Raw genomic sequence first — 17568 nt, forward strand, 5'->3', positions numbered from 1 at the left:
ATTAGAAAGAATAGGAAGTCAATTAAAATCATTAAAGGAACATCACATTGAATTACTAGGTTTAAACTTCCATCATGTAGCTGGTCATGCTTCTTTGATGTTAATTAGCTTACTAATAATAATATTAATAATAATAATTTGTTTAATTTGTTTGTTGGCGCCCCTTTGCAGAATGTTTAAGAATAAACATCGTGTTCATCTGAAGCGGCTTCACCAAATCAGATGCACTAAAGAAAACATAATACAACTGTACTTTTGTCACAAACAAGTAATCTAGCATATGACTAGAATTACAATCAGCCACACACATTGTAGAAAAAAACACTTGTAACTCTAAACTAACCCAAAACATCACACCGGCAGGATGTCAAGTGGCCGAAGCCGTGCCCAAAATAATAATAATTTTCAACCCCCGAAATCTTGGGTTTGAGTCTCATTAGAATAAGATATTTTAAGAACAATTGTTACCTCCTAGAGCCTAAGATTCCCTATATAAACTCCATACTTTTGTTAATAAAATCAGTTCATATTTTGAATTCAACGAATGAAGATTGGGTTATTTTCCTTCTCTCCGGAATCCCTATTCACCTATGACCTTAGGGCGGAGTGTGTAGAGGCTGTAACATAAACTTTACTTAAGGTCATTCGTAACATGCCCGGGCCTGGTGTCATATGGGCCACTTGTTCGTACTGAGCGTTGTACGACTACGTCTATAAAAAAAAAAAAAAGAAAAAAAATGTGCGTCTAACGATAGAAGTGAAACCTTCCGTAAAACAAACTGAGAGAGAATGAGACGAAAGCAGCATTAGGAGCGGGATAATTATAGGTTCATTATAATATTGCTATAAAGGTCATATTTTATTTTCTTCATTTTATTATTATTCATCCTCAATGTTTTCAATTTCAACAAAGGATACGAGTGGCTTATGATAGCTAAAATATGATACAAATGCTTTGCTTTCGATGTTGTCAACACATCTTTGAAATACCGCGTCAATTGTTGTTTTTGATCGTGTTGTTGATTCAGTGCGATTGTTACACATTTTTAAACTGAATGTTGTATTGAGAAAGTCAATTAAAGGAACCGAAATCGCCACTTTAAATCATTGGAACTTTATCGTAATCTTTTCTAAGTATCCGCGATACTTCTGGTGTATATTTTATTAAATTTTCATGAATGAATTCCGTGATGCTATTTATTGATTGATTCGGTGAAATATAAATTGCCACAATTAAAACTGTTTTTCCATTGCTCAATCTGGTTTCGCATGCACATATTTCTCCCACTTTAGAGAGCTGAACAGACAGTGATTCTAGTTGCTGTGCATTCATTCATTATATATTTTGTGACACATTTTTATTTACTTTTTATACACTTGCAGAGGGTATTGTAAAATTGGTCAGATGTTCGTAACGCACAGAAGGAGGCGTTTACGACCTGAGAAGCTGAGTTGATATAGCCATGTCCATCTGTCCTTCCGTCTGTGCGTATGCGATTTACTCACCCGTCTTAAGACCTATCGGGATGAAATCTTCTTTTAGGGTCTTTTATTACCCGGGTAAGATAAAGTATGAAAATCCTTAGGATCGGACCACTTTATCGTATAGCTCTAGAAGAAAAAATTTTGCGGACATGGCTATATCAACTCAGCTTCTCATGCTGATCAAGAATTTATATACTTTATGGGGTCGTAAACGCCTCTTTCTGTGCCTTACGAACATCTGACAAATTTTACAATACCCTCTGCAAGGGTATAAAAACAATAACATTTTTACTTTTTGAAATTTCTTACCCTGCAACTCAATTCATCAATACACAAACAAAGCATTACAATTTTTATACCATACACCCATAGGGTGAAATGGTATATTAAAGTCGCCAAAATGTATGTAACAGGCAGAAGGAAGCTTCTCCCACCATATAAAGTAAGTGATATTCTTGATCAGGATCAACAGCCGAGTCGATCTAGCTGTGTCCGTCCGTCCGTTCGTCTGTATGAACACGCAGATCTCGGTGGCTATAAGAGCTAGAGCGACCAAATTTGGTATGTATACTCGTGTAGCGATTGAACCGATTCATATTGACTGTAACTTGTGTTATATTTATCCGATCAGATTCAAATTTTGGAATCTGAGTTTTTATATCCAATATTATCACATATGTAAATATCAAAGCGACACTCCAATTTTTATGAAAATGTTTGTTCTGGAGCTATAAGGTTTAGTAGTCCGATCCTCATAATTCTCATACTTGATCTGCTCCAGATAATAAAAAGCACAGAAAAAAATTTCAGTTGAGTTAAACGCATACGCACAGACGGACATGGCTATATCGACTCAGCTTCTCATGCTGACCAAGAATATATATACTTGAGGGTCGTAAATATATGTATAATATATAAGTTATATAAATGTTTATTTATATTTTTATTTATGTTTGATTTATTACAAGCCACAGTTTTGTGCGCTTGGAGTCCGAATTATAACTAACTAAACATTATTAAATAAACTACAGAAGAACCCTAAGCATTGGCCATCGGAATGCTGACACTGCGCCTCGTGCCGCTAGCAGCGGTCAACGTCTTGCGGGCCGGCTCATATTACCCAGACCTTGGGATCGCTGACCCAGCGATCGTGGACACTGCCAAATGCAGTATTAGCTATATTCATTTGTCCATGTTAACTCCTCCCTCGCTTAAGTGGAGGCCGTCCCCGGACTTCTGTAGGTCAAGAGACTTTTGAAGAGTTGTTACTAGGTTGCGTCTCTGGAGTCTGCGAATGGCCAGATAAATTGCGAACCAAATTACGACTATCCCAATAGTGACACTGCTGCTCAATACAGGGCCCGATATTATTTTTGAGCGTAGTCCGGTTATGTGCCGGAGATTGTTTATGCTCAGTTCGTGGAGGAAAGGCAGGCTTAAGTGTTCCCGGTACCTCGTAATGTTGATTTGTGACTCGGCCGACACCATTGGCTTCTTTCTGAGCACATCATACTTGTTGACAAACGTTGTTTGGTTGATGGTAATTTTGTCGGTGAATGTCACCAGGTAGGTGCCGTTCACCCTTTTTTCGTTGCCGACTTCGTCTATGATGTCCATGGTGGCGTCGTTGATGATAACCATTCCCTCGTCCACAACTATTAAGGGTTCCAGGTGACCTGGTCTGGAGCTACAATGGGCTTGAGTTCCGGCTACTAATTGTTGCGTGCAGCCATTCGTGGGCGATCTTTTGCAGAATGTTGTGGGTACCGCCAATTGGCAACCCTCGACTGAGAATAGCTCCATACCACAATCAGCAACTACGTTTCTGTTATTAAAATCTAAAATGATGTTATCCCGCTCTACCGGGTAAACGCTGATTTTCTTACAGACAGATTCTGGGTGGGGATATTTGATTAAAAAGTACCTACAAAATGTTAAAATTTAAAAAAAACCTTAATACTACCTACATCTAATAAATCTGATCACACTAATATTTGTGAGATTTTTGTTAGTCATTTCATTGACATCCAAGTTATCGAGGATTATTGGGTTCAACAAATTCGCTTTTGCCAAAGTGGTTGTTAAAATTAAATTTTCAAGGTCTGAAATGACCATTCTGTTTTTTGCTAGGATGGTTTCATAAAAGTGTTCGTGATTGACATTTTCTGTTTTACTTATTTGGTTTATGGAGCTCGTTATTGCATTCAGTTTTTCCTGTAATTTGTTGTTGATCTTGACTTGTTTATTTTCTGACTCTATTAATTGCTCTTGTTTAAATTTGATCTGTTCCCAGTCGTCAAAATCAGGAGTTCCGGCCACTACTTTCAATGCAGTGCCTAAAATATTTAGGCTTCTAGCGCCTCTATGATGAACCGTCATTGTTTCTAGTAGTGTGTCGATTTTCCTAATATCTGTCAAAATAATTCTTTTAATATGATCTTCCTTAAAGAATTCAATAGTTTTCCTGGTCTCGTCCGCGTATGTCCTGTACGAGGTAATGTTTGTCGTATGTCCGAGGTAGCTGTACTCTTTCCAAACTGTCACGTCTCCGTCCAGTATCTGTATAAAGTCTGCTTTAGTATAGTCCGTGATTTTCATGGTCATTGTCGCGTGTGTCCTCAGTATTGTCAGTATCAGTATAAAGTCCGTTCTGTAATTTCTGATATTATAAAATAGTCTTATTACTCTAGTAGTTCTAGAAGTGTGTAAACCTAATTTTAGAAAAACAATTTTAGAGGTTCTATTTTAAATTGTCCTTATGGACCTCCCTCCCCTTTATAAGGACTTTAGTTCCTAGGTCAGCCTCTACAATTCCTTCCTTGTACAAAGGAGTAAGTTTGTTACCAAGCCGTTTGTTTGACTTTACCAACACTTTGTCACCCCGTTGGTACTTTTTGTCTATTCTAGTTCTGTTTTCCTGTTCCATCTGTTTGCTCTGAGCGTCTTTTATCTTTTTGTCAATTTGCAATCCCTCTTCTACCGTAGTTTCATGAACTGCTTCAATTGGTTTTTTGTTCAAGACTGAATGGATTGACCTGTTATACTTTACTGTTGCTAGTAATATAACATCGATAGTGTCGCTAGCTTGGGTTGTTATTTTGTCGCATTGTGCGATCTCAAGTAACGTGCTGTGGAATCTTTCCACTTGGCCATTAGATGTACTGTGTAGGGGTGGGGCGTTGACGATTTGTATTTCAAACTCAATTAAAAGGAGGGACCTTATTGTTTCAGAGTTTATTATTATACCTTTCATTATCGCAATATATTGTCTTAACATTAGCAAAGTAATTGACTAACTGTAGAATGGCCGTTAGAAGATATAGTAGTCCGATCCTAATAATTCTCATACTTGATCTGCTCCAAATAATAAAAAGCACAGAAAAAAGTTTCAGCACAATAGCTCTTAAGATGGCTGAGTTAAACGCATACGCACAGACTCAGCTTCTCATGCTGACCAATAATATATATACTTGAGGGTCGTAAACGTCTCCTTCTGTGCGTTACAAAAATCTGACCAATTGTATAATACCCTCTGCAAGGGTATAAAAAACCAAAAAGAATAAACATCGTGTTCATCTGAACTGTCTTCACCAAACCAAATGCACCAAAGAAATATACAGAACGAAACAAAAATGTAAAACAAATAATATCAAAGAAGTTAAATTTGGCTATGCCGAATTTTATATACCCTTGCAGTCCTTGGGCATATTGTTATTGTTTAAACTTCGTGTTCATCTGAACTGTACTAACCAAATCAGATGCAACAAAGAAATATACAAAACGAAACACAAAAGTAAAACAAATAATATCAAAGAGGTTAAATTTGGCTATGCCGAATTTTATATACCCTTGCAGTCCTTGACAATAATAATTTTACTTGTTCAAAATTTGTTTTCTGCAACTCAATTCATCTATATTAAAACAAAAGAATTTTACTCTTCATACTACAATTTGTTCTTCTTCTTCCCTTATTCCCTAAGAAAAGCAACGCACGCATACACATACAGTTTATGTAGCGTTGCGTCTGTGGGTGTATACATGTACTCTGTTGATGACGTAGTAGACAGCAAGCAGCGCTGCCGGCAGAGATGGGAGCAGAGCAGCAATTATTATATTGACTGTAACTTGTGTTATATTTATCCGATCAGATTATTACATCTTGCAGTGTCTGTAAGAGTGAACCGGGGTTTGATGTGCGTATTATGTGCCTGGATTTACTCTGGAAGAGAACGAATGTCCTTACCGAAGGAAACTCTGCTTGTTTAATCACAATCTGGTTTCGAAAACAATTTAAGGGCTTATCGGATACATCAATAGTGTAGGACAGAGACTCTTCACTATGGCAGGTTGCCCTATCGGATTCCGAATCTGGTGCTTCGAGAGCGTTAATGTTCTGACGCGAAAGGGCGTCTGCTACGAAGTTTTCCTTTCCTGGCTTATAAATTATTTTTGCGCCATGTCCATCAATATATGCCTTCCAGCGTATTAGTTTCGCATTCGAATTTTTGTCTGATACGGCGAAGGTTAATGGCTGATGGTCGGTAAATATATGTAATGTGTAATAGGTTTATTTGTATAAAAACAAATAGAGTTATAGTGCTAAATCAGTTTACAAAAACAAATCAGCATCAGTAGGGGGGTTTACAAATTAGGCTTAATTAAATACAACGTTTAAAGCGACTTCATTCTTCTACTTATTTTTACCGACGACTTTCGACTTTTCTCGCAGACAACTTTTTCACCGATGATGCTACTTCTCTCGCCAACTTTCCTCTTCTTCTCTCAATCGCCAGGGCTACCAAAACCACCAGCAACCCAGCACACATCTTACATTCGGCCATCCTGAACTTAGTCATCCGACCCCGATGACAACTCGTCCGAATCCTGGTTGGTCCGCCAATACTTCATATTGTCTGAGCTAGTAGCTGTGAGCATTGGCCCTTCGATATCTGCTGCTGCTTTCTTAACATTATATCTTCCGCATCGTTTAGCTGCTATAACCTCGTACGGTCCAAGATATTCACTCGCAAGCTTGCGACCCGCAACAAACTGTGTACGCCGAATCGCTACCAAATCTCCAACTTTATATACGTTATCAATCTTGCGTTTTGAATCATATTGTTTCTTGTATGCTTCCTGGGCTTTAGTAATTTCCCATTTGGCAGAAGCTCTCATCGACTGTCTCTCTTCATCGAATTTATCGCATACTTCCTCCTGTAACAACTTAAGAATCCGATTAGTTCAAATGGTGATCTTTTCGTTGATACATTGACATGAGAATTAATAGCTCTTTGCACATTTGGCACGTACTTAAACCATTTTGCCGGTTCATCCGCAGACAGCTTGGAAATAATCGTAATGATAGATCTGTTTACACGTTCGATCTGACCGTTGCCTCTTGGAACGCCCGTTGTTGTCCAAACATGGTGAATTCCGTTCGACTTAATATATTCCTCGAAATCTTTAGCTATAAACGCAGATCCTCTGTCACTGATAATTCGAACAGCGTTACCAAATATAGCAGACCACTCTTTTAACTTTCGTAGAACTTCCTCGCAACTTGTTGTTTTTGTTGGATATAACCAAACAAATTTCGTGAAGGCGTCGACCATAGCAAATATATACTTATATTGTTTTGATGTTGCGTCTAAAGGCCCAAGATGATCCACATGTATCGTTTCTAATGGTCTATCTCCTTTGTCTATCACCTGCATCAATCCTTCCTTTTTGCCAAACTTTTTGTTATAAATTATGCATTTGACGCAGTTATTTATAATTCGGGCAACTTTTGACTCTAAATGCGGTATCCAATAAGACTGCTGAACTGCATGCATTGTCTTTTGCATCGCATAGTGGCCAACATTGTGGGCTTCCACAATGATCTCTTTTTCCATTTGTTTCGGGACAACCAAAAGTTCATTACCGCCAACCGTTTTGTATAACAGACCGCCTTTTAATTTAAAATCTTCATAGGGTTGATTTTGCAACAATTCAATCAGAGCCTTTGACATTGTATCCTCTTGCTGTGCTTTTTTAAATCTTGCCGACGTTTCCGATCGTATAATCATAATTCCTTGTGGATAGCGACTGAGACAATCCACATGTTTAAGTCTCTCTCCAGCTCTATGCTCCACATTGAAGTCAAAATCCTGCAAATAGACAATCCATCGCGCCACGTCTCTAGGAACATCCTTCTTGTTTATTGTCTGCTTAAAAGCTGCGCAATCAGTAACAACTTTAAACCTGATGCCCAAAACGTACTGTCTAAACTTTTGGCAGGCAAGGTATACTGCTTTCGCTTCCAAAATGTAGCTATGCTGTCGAGCCTCTGTTTCCGAAGACTTTTTGCTCCAAAACCACACTGGATGCAACTGGCCATCCTTCCATTGCAACAATGCTGCTCCAAATCCCATTTTTGGCGCGTCTGTGTGAATTTCTGTGTTGGCATTGCGATCATACAGTTTCAGTACTGGTTCGACAGTGAGAGCTCTTTTAATTCTTCAAAAGCCTTGAGTGCAACCGCATCCATCCTAAAAGCAACGTCTTTACGCAAAAGATCAGTCAATGGTCGGGCAATAATTGAATACCCCTTAATAAACTTGCGAAAAAATCCAGTTAAGCCCAGAAATGCTTGAATTGCCTTTATATTTTCTGGTACTTTAAACTTATTGACAGCTTTGGTCTTCTCTTGTCCTGGCTTAATTTGTCCGTCGCAGATCGTATGACCCAAAAAATCAACAGTGTTTTTTAAAAAGTGACACTTTTTCCATTTAATTTTAAGTCCAAACGCTGCTGCTGTGTCAAAAACTTTTTTCATCTTATTGAGACAGTCTTCTGCTGTCGTTGCATGGATTATAATATCATCCATATACAGATCCAGCACGTCAGCATTTAACAACGGTTGAAAAACATTTGTCACATATCGGATAAATACTGCAGGTGAATTACAGAATCCAAACGGGGCTTTGTTGAATTCGAATAATCCCTCCTTGGTCACAAATGCTGTGTATTTTTTACTTGTTTCTTCAATCGGCACGTGAAAAAAACCATTCTCTAAGTCCATGACCGTAAAAAACTTTGCGGCCTGCAGCTTCTCTAGGACATCGTCAATTATCGGAACCGGAAACCCATCCTTCAACACCATACTGTTCAACTTTCGAAAATCTACGCAGATTCTATAGCAGCCATCTTTCTTTTTGACCACAACGACTCGACTGGCAAAATTGGATGACGATCGGCGAACGATTCCAGCATTGAGCCATTCGTCGACTTGTTGCTTCACTGCTGCAACTTCAATAGCCGGCAGACGACTTGGTGCTTGGCGAAACGGCAAGATAACACCATCTGGGACAATCTGTAGACTAACTGCATCAGTTACTTCTGCAGCATTCTGGGTTCTCTCTTCAACGTTTGGGTATTCCACGGCCTTGTAGTCGCTGATCATTGCTCGCACATCATTTTCGAAATCTGAGGGTACATCTATATCAGAGTCGGTTTCTGTTACATTAAAAATACTTAACTGATTATCCTCAGAAGTTTTATCCCCCTGCTCGGGATAAAACTTATATCCTGCTTCCGACGACGTAACGAAGAACTTTTCCATAAAGTCATAGCCGAGTACCACTTCATACGGCACATCTTCGTTTGCGACCACAACAAATTTTTGGACTGTCTGGACGTCGTCCACCTTGACCTCAGCTTGAAAAGTACCAAGCGGATGAGTAACATTTCCGCCTAGACCCACCAAATTCTTGACAGCTTTCTCCAGACTTTTAACTCCAATCTTCTTTGCAGCGCTTCTGGACACCAAAGACACATCCGCTCCTGTGTCAACCAAAGCGTTAATGTTGCAACCTTTTATGTCGACTTCCTTTATGCGTTTTGGATTTTGTACTATAGCAATGTTTGCAGTCTCCTTGCGCTTCGAATTATACACTGCATCAATAGTCGCAATCTTTGGACAGTTCTTTGAGATATGACCCTCACCATTGCAGCGAAAACATTTTGTTGTCACATTGCATTCCTTTCTAAGATGCTCACTTGATCCGCAGTTAAAGCAACGAGGCTTTTTCTCGTAGTTTCTCTGGTTAACTTTCTTCAGACCTTGTGGCACATCGATCTTTGCCATTTCCATTGCGTGCTGATAGATTTCATACTTTTCTCGTAGCTTTCTGAATGACTGGGCGCAATATAAGTTGATCTTTAAGTCGTTCTTCATGTTCAAACCGTCTACTATATAGCGCAGTACCGATTTCATATCTATATTGCCTTCTGCTGCGATTGACTTCATATGAAACATGTACTCTCGAAAGGTTTCTTCTTTCTGCATCTTACGCTCACGTAGCTTCTGATGTATATTAGCGCTACATACGTCGTCCATGCCGAATTCGTTTTCCAATTGGACACGAAGATCGTCATAACTGCGTACTGGAGTTGAATCTAAAAATAACTTTGCAACTTTAGTCATTTTAGATCGTGCCTGAACATATTTTTGCTTCATAGTTAATCCATAGACCTCAGCATTCAGTTCAAAATTATTGAACCACATCTCCACAGGCATACTTTGTCCATCATAGTTGGGTACCACTTTAGCAAAATCGTCTGCTTGAATGCCTGAGTCACCCTGTTTCACTTCGTCAGCTTCGATTTTCAGCGTCAGCAACTGTATCAAATTTTTCAACATCGTGTTGTTCTCTTCTTCCATATTATTCTCTTTCGTATTCTCTTCTCGTTTTTCGACTAAGTCCAGCATCAACGCTTCGCGTACTTCTCTTGCTCTTGTTATGCATCCAACTTCTTGCTTCTCTTCGTGTATTTCAATTTCGTCAGCTTTTTCCAAGGTCTCGTTTTGTCGCGACATTTCGGCGCGTTTTTTTTCAGTGTTTTTTGCCGGAGTACGCTTCGTTTTCGTCATTACCGCTTTGTTCAACAACAACAACTCTCTTGATTTCACAACTGTTCTCGGGAATTTTCCAATAGCAACTTACAACTTTAAATGATTTTTACCAACTTTTTAAAAACCATTTCACAACTTAAGCACTGATTGTCTTTATATTAGCCGATAGCACGATAGGACAAGGACGAGCCCCCAAATGTAATGTGTAATAGGTTTATTTGTATAAAAACAAATAGAGTTATAGTGCTAAATCAGTTTACAAAAACAAATCAGCATCAGTAGGGGGGTTTACAAATTAGGCTTAATTAAATACAACGTTTAAAGCGACTTCATTCTTCTACTTATTTTTACCGACGACTTTCGACTTTTCTCGCAGACAACTTTTTCACCGATGATGCTACTTCTCTCGCCAACTTTCCTCTTCTTCTCTCAATCGCCAGGGCTACCAAAACCACCAGCAACCCAGCACACATCTTACATATATATAGGTCTCTTACCCCGTAAAGGTAGTTTCTCAAGCTTTTTAGTGACCACACTATGGCAAGAAGCTCTCTTAGTCGCAAAATTTCTTTCGTTATTACGTAATTTACGGGATATCATGGTCCTTTTTGTGAAAGGACACCGCCTAGCCCATCACCAGACGCATCTGTGGTAAGATCGAATGGTTGTCGATAATCTGGGTAGGCTAAAAAAACTTCCTCTGATGCTAAAATATCTTTTAGCTTGGAGAATGTCTGCGATTGTTCTAAACTAAACTCGATTTTTATTTTCCGAGACATGTTCTTGCTAACTTTTCCATTGTCGCCCTTTAGAATAGTCTTTTATGAAGCAGCGATAATAGCTGGCAAGCCCGAGAAATGATCTGAGATCAAAAAGGGTACTGGGCATTGGAAAATTTTTGATTGCCTGAACTTTTTCGGGTGAAGTTGTGATACCATCCCTAGATACGATAAATCCCAGATACTCCACATTTTTTTTTTTAAAAATTAGGATTTTTCCTGTGATACTCTCATCCCCGCGTCCTGAAAGCTTTTAAGGACCCATTTAATGTCCCTAACATGGTCTTCCTTTGTTTCAGAAAAAATAATAACATCGTCTATATAGACGTAGCATGTTCTAGCAGTTTTCTCCCTGTCTTTTTCCGCTAGTGTTATTTGATGAAATCCCGATTTAAGGTCCAATGTTGTAAAATATTGGGCCTTTCCCATGTTCGACAAGATTGTTGAAATCATTGGAATAGGGTACTTGTCATCGGTAGTATTTTGGTTTAGTTTCCTAAAGTCAATTACTTGCCTCTTTTTATGGAAGCCGTTTTTATCTGTTCCTTTTTTGTCGACCACCTAGGTCGGATTATTGTAGGGAGATTTTGAGGGTCGAATTATGCCGTGGGCTAGAAGTTGTTTAACTTCTGCATTGACAAAGTCCGTAACGCCCATTGGGAGCGGGTATAATCTGGAGTATACCGGTTCCCCATTTGTGTGAATAGTTGCTACAGTATTTATGTTATATGGCAGAGCCTCGTCAGGGTCTGCAAACGCTCCTACTCTTTCGTCCATCATCTTGTTGAAAGACTTAAGTACAGCAGCAGGGACGTCTGTATCGTCGATATAAATGAAATTTACTTGTGGGCAACGGGTAAAATTAATGGCTTTAGATCCATTTTTTGTAACTATTTGGTTGTTTAACAGATTGATAGTTGCTCCGACTTTTTTTAAAAGGTCGAAACCAATTATGCCGTCGAAATCTTCCGGGATATTTATCAAGAAGAAATGTGCTTTAAGGCCAAAAATATGTATTGGGCATTTTTCCGTTACCTTTGAGGTCCCATGTATGGATCTGACATTAAATGGTTTTTCTGCGGGGGTGATGAATTTTAGTACCGCCATTGGACGAATATCATTTTTTGAGGCCCCCGTATCGATAAGTAATTTAATTGTTTTTTTTCTCCTACTGTTCTCGTGATGAACGGTAGAAGGGAGTGTTCCCTAAAAATTACAAGATTCTTCACTATCTGAAAGGTCATCACTAGCTGCCAGAGCGCTCGCCTCTGCTTTTGTCTGATAGGCTTCTTCCTCAGGGGGAATCCTGAGACGTGAAATGAACCTGCTGATTCTTTTTCGAGCCGAATCAAGATTTTGTGGACTTATTTCCCGAATATCTGGTTGGTTGCTTATACTTTGAAGAGGAGTCAACCTCCATGGGTTCTGGTGTTGAGAACGCCTGAGCCCCAGGATTTTGTGGTGGCTTCCCTTTGTTATTTGGTTTTTCCTGAACTCTAGTATAATGAGGAGTCTTCTTGTATGCCCCTTGGCTATTTTCTGAGCTCTTATTCTGGTTAGCATTGTTTCGAAAATTTTGGTTCTTTTGTTCAAAGGGGCCCTGAGCTTTTTCCTCAGTAGCCCGCGCAAAGCTTGCAGCGAAGGCTGCGTAGTCGTGGCTTACTTCAGCTTCGTGCGCTAATGCTAGCGCAGTGGGTAAATCTTTGGGTCTTGCTGGTAGTACTACCGCCCTGAGGGATTTCTTAAGCCCCGACACAAAGGAGTGTAGCGCATCGGACCTAAACTGCTCATTAAGCACGTTCGCTGACGCTGCCTCATGTGTCATTATCGTTTTATTAGTGAGGAGGGTCAATGTTTTTTCCACCTCGTCATAGTACTGAGACAGCGATTGTTCCCCCTGTCGTAAGGTTCCCAACTTTTGCTGAATAACGCGAATGGGCGTTTTGTCAGCATATGTGAAGTCTAGTCGAGCTATGATCGCATCGACAGTTTTTACAGTGTTGTACGATGCTAGAGTGGAACTAGCGGCACCTTTAACCTTATTCCTGATTATGCCTACTGCCTGGTAGTGGGCGGAACTGCCCCTATAAGGTCGAAAGAGTTCGTATGCGAATGAAGCTGCGGAGCGCCATGAAATGTATTCCTTTTGATTGCCATCAAAATCTGGCAAGGATCTAACAATATCTAATGGTTCCTTACACTCTATTCCCGGGATTTCGGCATTCCTATAAACCTCAACCTCCGGTGCGACTGCTTTTAAACTTTCTATCTGAGTCCTTAAAGACTCCATTTCGAGGTTTAACTGTTGTGTGAAAGTAGACTGCATCTGTGCATTTTTCTGATTATTGGTGTATGTATCTTTCACTTGCTCACTGTTGCCTTCTATAACCTTTAGTAATTCTTCGTCACTACCAACACTATTTTTTTGGTTATCTCTCCACATGAACAGACGGGAACAAATATTTCGTTTAATAGTGTAAAATGTCTTCGATTCAATTAAAATAGAGAATGTCAACTTCAAAAAAAAATTTTTTTTTATTTAACAACCACCTCTAATGTCAAGCGATTTATTGAATATTTACACAATCCCAGATTTATTTATTTAGACAACAAAAATCTCACTTACATTTTCATTTTTCTGTTGATAAATTTCTATGCCCTCTTATTGCTGGATTGTGGCCGACGGTATTCTGGTGGAGTTTTTTCCGTTTGTTGTTGCTGCTTCTCGTCTTCAATTTCTTTTTTCTTCGCTGCTGCCGTCACCAGCCCAGTGACGTGACTATGTTGTTGGTGTTTTTCTTTTTTATTTTTTCTTTGTTTTTGCAGTGATAATTTGTTCACTACAATGTTGAAACTTTTTGTGTTTTTTGTTTTTTATTTCAATTCTATTTTACTTAGAATTGTTTTTTAAGTTTTGGGCACTTTTAATTTTAGTTGGGCGCCAGTTATATAAATGTTTATTTATATTTTAATTTATGTTTGATTTATTACAAGCCACAGTTTTGTGCGCTTGGAGTCCGAATTATAACTAACTAAACATTATTAAATAAACTACCCAAGAAACCTAAGCATTGGCCATCGGAATGCTGACACTGCCTTTCGTGCCGCTAGCAGCGGTCAACGTCTTGCGGGCCGGCTCATATTACCCAGACCGTGAGATCGCTGACCCAGCGATCGTGGCCATATCATTTCCATTTCTTGTTCTTCTTCTTTTCCGCCCCTTTTACATGCATGCTGCAATTGGCATGCAGCTTATGTTTTGCACCAACGAACATGTCAATAAAGACACCGATTTTTATGCAGATCAAGAATTTAGTAAGAAAAAAATATGCTGATCAAGAATATATTAAAATATTCTCAATTATCCAAGTCGATCTCGTTTTTTACGCTCTCGCTTAACTACTGTTTTTCGCCTTTTTGTGGTGTTATTCTTTAATATTAATAATAAATTAACAAACGCACATACAGTGTTGGAAGAAATAATAGAAACGGCATAGAATTTATTTTCTTTTGTGTCTGTCTTTGGAAAATTTCTATATTTTTTAAACTGAATGGTTTATTATCAAAACGCTAAACCAAAGAATAAAAAAATATGTTTTGTATTTTTAAAAGTAAGTTAAATAAAAAAACGAAGTCATTTATTTTCATTCCCTTGGAAGATAAAATAGAAACGGTAATCGATAAAAGAACGGTCAAATTTGTGGTTCAAGGCACATATTAATTTTTTTTTCAATAAACATATATATAAATATTTGACTTACTTAGTCTTTAGTCGTTCCAACCTTATTATTTTTTAACACTTTGCGGCAATGACATCCCATGGAATCAAATAACTTTCTTTAATATTCCCTAAACCAACCTAATATTTTTGCTCAAGCACGGTTCTTTTCGGGTACTATATGAATTTAACAGCTTTGTTATCAATCTTGCCCGGATAGTTATACTACTAATTGATGGATTCAACTTATTTTTTAGTTCCACCGATGAAAGAAATGCGTGTTTTTCGATCCCAGCATATTGATCTCGTCTTATTTTGACGTTGTGACGCGTTTCCGACCTTGATTTTCTTGCTTAAATTCACAATGAAAAGCGGAAAGCACATATACTTTTAAGCAATTCATTAATTTTGCGATCTGTGCAATTGAACTACCAGAGTTTCTTAGAGGGGTGCAAGACACGACCCATACTGAATATAATGTTATTAAATTTATTGGACCTTTAAGGGAGAATATTATATTAAAACCAACAATTGACATCTATGATACTTAAAATTCGTTTGACTGAAACGGTACGAAGCGATTCTATTTTTTTTTTTCCAACCGAAAAACGTGATTGTTTTACTATCAAGCATGTAGAAGAAAAAGTTTTTCGGAAATAGGCGTCGAAATGAAGTTTTTATACCCTTGCAGTCTTTGGAAATAATAATTTTACTTGTTCCAAATTCTTTTTTGTGTCAATTTACAGATTTTAAAAATTAATTCCCTTTTTTTTTCTCCATTCTGCATGCTGCAATTGTATCGTTGTGTCTGGGTGTGTATGCGTGTGTTCAGCTGCTCTGTAGATTTCAATCAATGACGTAGTATTCTGGCTGCAGCGCTGTCGATTTATATTGACTGTGACTTGTTTCATATCCAAGACTATCATATTAGTTAATTTTATAGAGATATTTCAACTTCTTCACCTATGTATGTTTCTATAACTATGTATATGATATAGTGGTCCAATACACTTGATTTTCATACTTTGTCCGGGCTATAAGTAGCTCAAATACCAAGTTTCATCCTAATAGCTTCCAACACGGCTGGGTAAAACGCATACGCGACGACAGACATGGCTATATCGACTCAGCTTCTCATGCTGATAAAGAATATATATACTTTATGGGGTCGGAAACGTCTTCTCTGCGTTACAAACATCTGCACAATTTTAGAGTACCCTCTGCAAAGGAATAAAAACGTCAAATATTCGTGGTCGCCATTGTAGTTACATGTAACAATATTAGACTTAAGTTAAACGAAATAGCAATGAATTAAATCAGATACAAACCTACAACCAACATAAACAGAAGCCCGCTATAATTTATTTTACCAATCAAAAATTGGTCACGTGTTTGTAAGGCAAAGTAGAAGACGTTTCCGACCCCATATTCTTAACCCTTTCGAACCCAGCGTTGCCTGTGAGCAACATCAGCTGTTTAAGAGCGTACCGTTTGCTCTTCTTTTGTTTTTGTCTGCTCTTTCGCAGTGATAAAGGTACTTTTAAGTATGTACCCAAAATATGTGAAAAAATTACTTTTGAAGATCATTTGGCAAAGTTATTTTCAGTAAGATGCACGTGCATCGAAGAGAAATTTCATGTGAAAATTATTAGTTTTTTAAGTAACGGCTTTACATATTTAAAACATATATTATATACAAAGTATATATGCAATATATTTAGGTATAGACTTAAATTAGCGGATCTGAAGTTAGATTTGATAATCATAAATAAATAATTAGGTGAGTAATTTTTAAAGTTTAGTGTTGCTTGTGGGCAACGTTTGGCGCTGTGTTTGATCATATTTCTGCAGTGCTAGAGAAAAATTTGGGAGAAATAGTGGAAAGAGGGGAATCTGTAGACATTGACCTTCTGTTGTTGTGAATAATTGCTTTGAAAAAGTTGACCCTAAGACACTAAAGTGGAGAAACAATCCATTTTTACCTCCAGATATTAGTTGGAAAGACAGTGCTGAGAAAGTCTCCGATTTGATGACGCCAGAAGTATATTTCTCCACATTTTTTAATAGGAAAGTTAGCAATTTGATCGCAAATCAAAAAGATTTGTTTGCTATGTAAGAACACGGCTTAGAGCTTAGGCTTAATGAATTATGATAAACTGTATAAAATACGTCCTTTACTAAACGATCTCAAGGAAAATTTTGTTATGCTACCCCAGCAAGAACATCAAAGCAAATTACATTTTTTATTTCAGGTCGATCGGCATTCAAGCAATACAACCCAGCTGAGCCTCATAAAAAGCGTGGAAGGGGAGCTTTTATGTATGAAATGGTTTGACAACAATCCACTTTTGCTTCTTACAATAAGGTATGAGAGGAGTAGATTTAGCCGATATGCTAATGGAGCTTTACAAGGTCAACCATCGTTCAAGGAAGTGGTACATAAGAATTTTTTATTCGTTTCTTGGAACATCTGTTACAAACGCGTGGCTTTTGTACAGAAAGAATCTTAAATTGGCAAATCCGAGGCAACAGCATTATCCCCAAATTAAATTTTAATTAGAAATTGCTCATGAGATGCTTACAATTAATACTTCGTTCGCAAAAAAGAGGGGTCGACCGTCGAGTGTTGACAGGGCTAGCTCTGAAGCAACCCTGAGCTCCACATCAAGTGGCGTGTCTTCCCAACTGTC

At 38.2% G+C, this 17568-nt stretch overlaps 1 protein-coding gene across 3 annotated transcripts in view; it reads right to left on the minus strand.

Moving 5' to 3' along the window:
- The window catches only part of LOC137571863 (gamma-interferon-inducible lysosomal thiol reductase), a 197293-nt gene that overhangs the window by 13639 nt on the left and 166086 nt on the right, over window positions 1-17568 (minus strand). The window contains exon 3 of one of the 3 annotated variants that reach the window (XR_011031491.1): window positions 14909-16098. The exons of the other annotated variants lie outside the window; for them this stretch is intronic. The gene's annotated coding sequence lies outside the window, so the exon portion shown is untranslated. Of the gene's footprint in view, window positions 1-14908; window positions 16099-17568 lie in introns of those variants that run through there. 3 annotated transcript variants of the gene reach the window in all.

The sequence above is a fragment of the Drosophila tropicalis genome, unplaced genomic scaffold (genome assembly GCF_018151085.1).
Source record: "Drosophila tropicalis isolate 14030-0801.00 unplaced genomic scaffold, ASM1815108v1 contig_1024, whole genome shotgun sequence".
In the NCBI taxonomy this organism is placed as follows: domain Eukaryota; kingdom Metazoa; phylum Arthropoda; class Insecta; order Diptera; family Drosophilidae; genus Drosophila; species Drosophila tropicalis.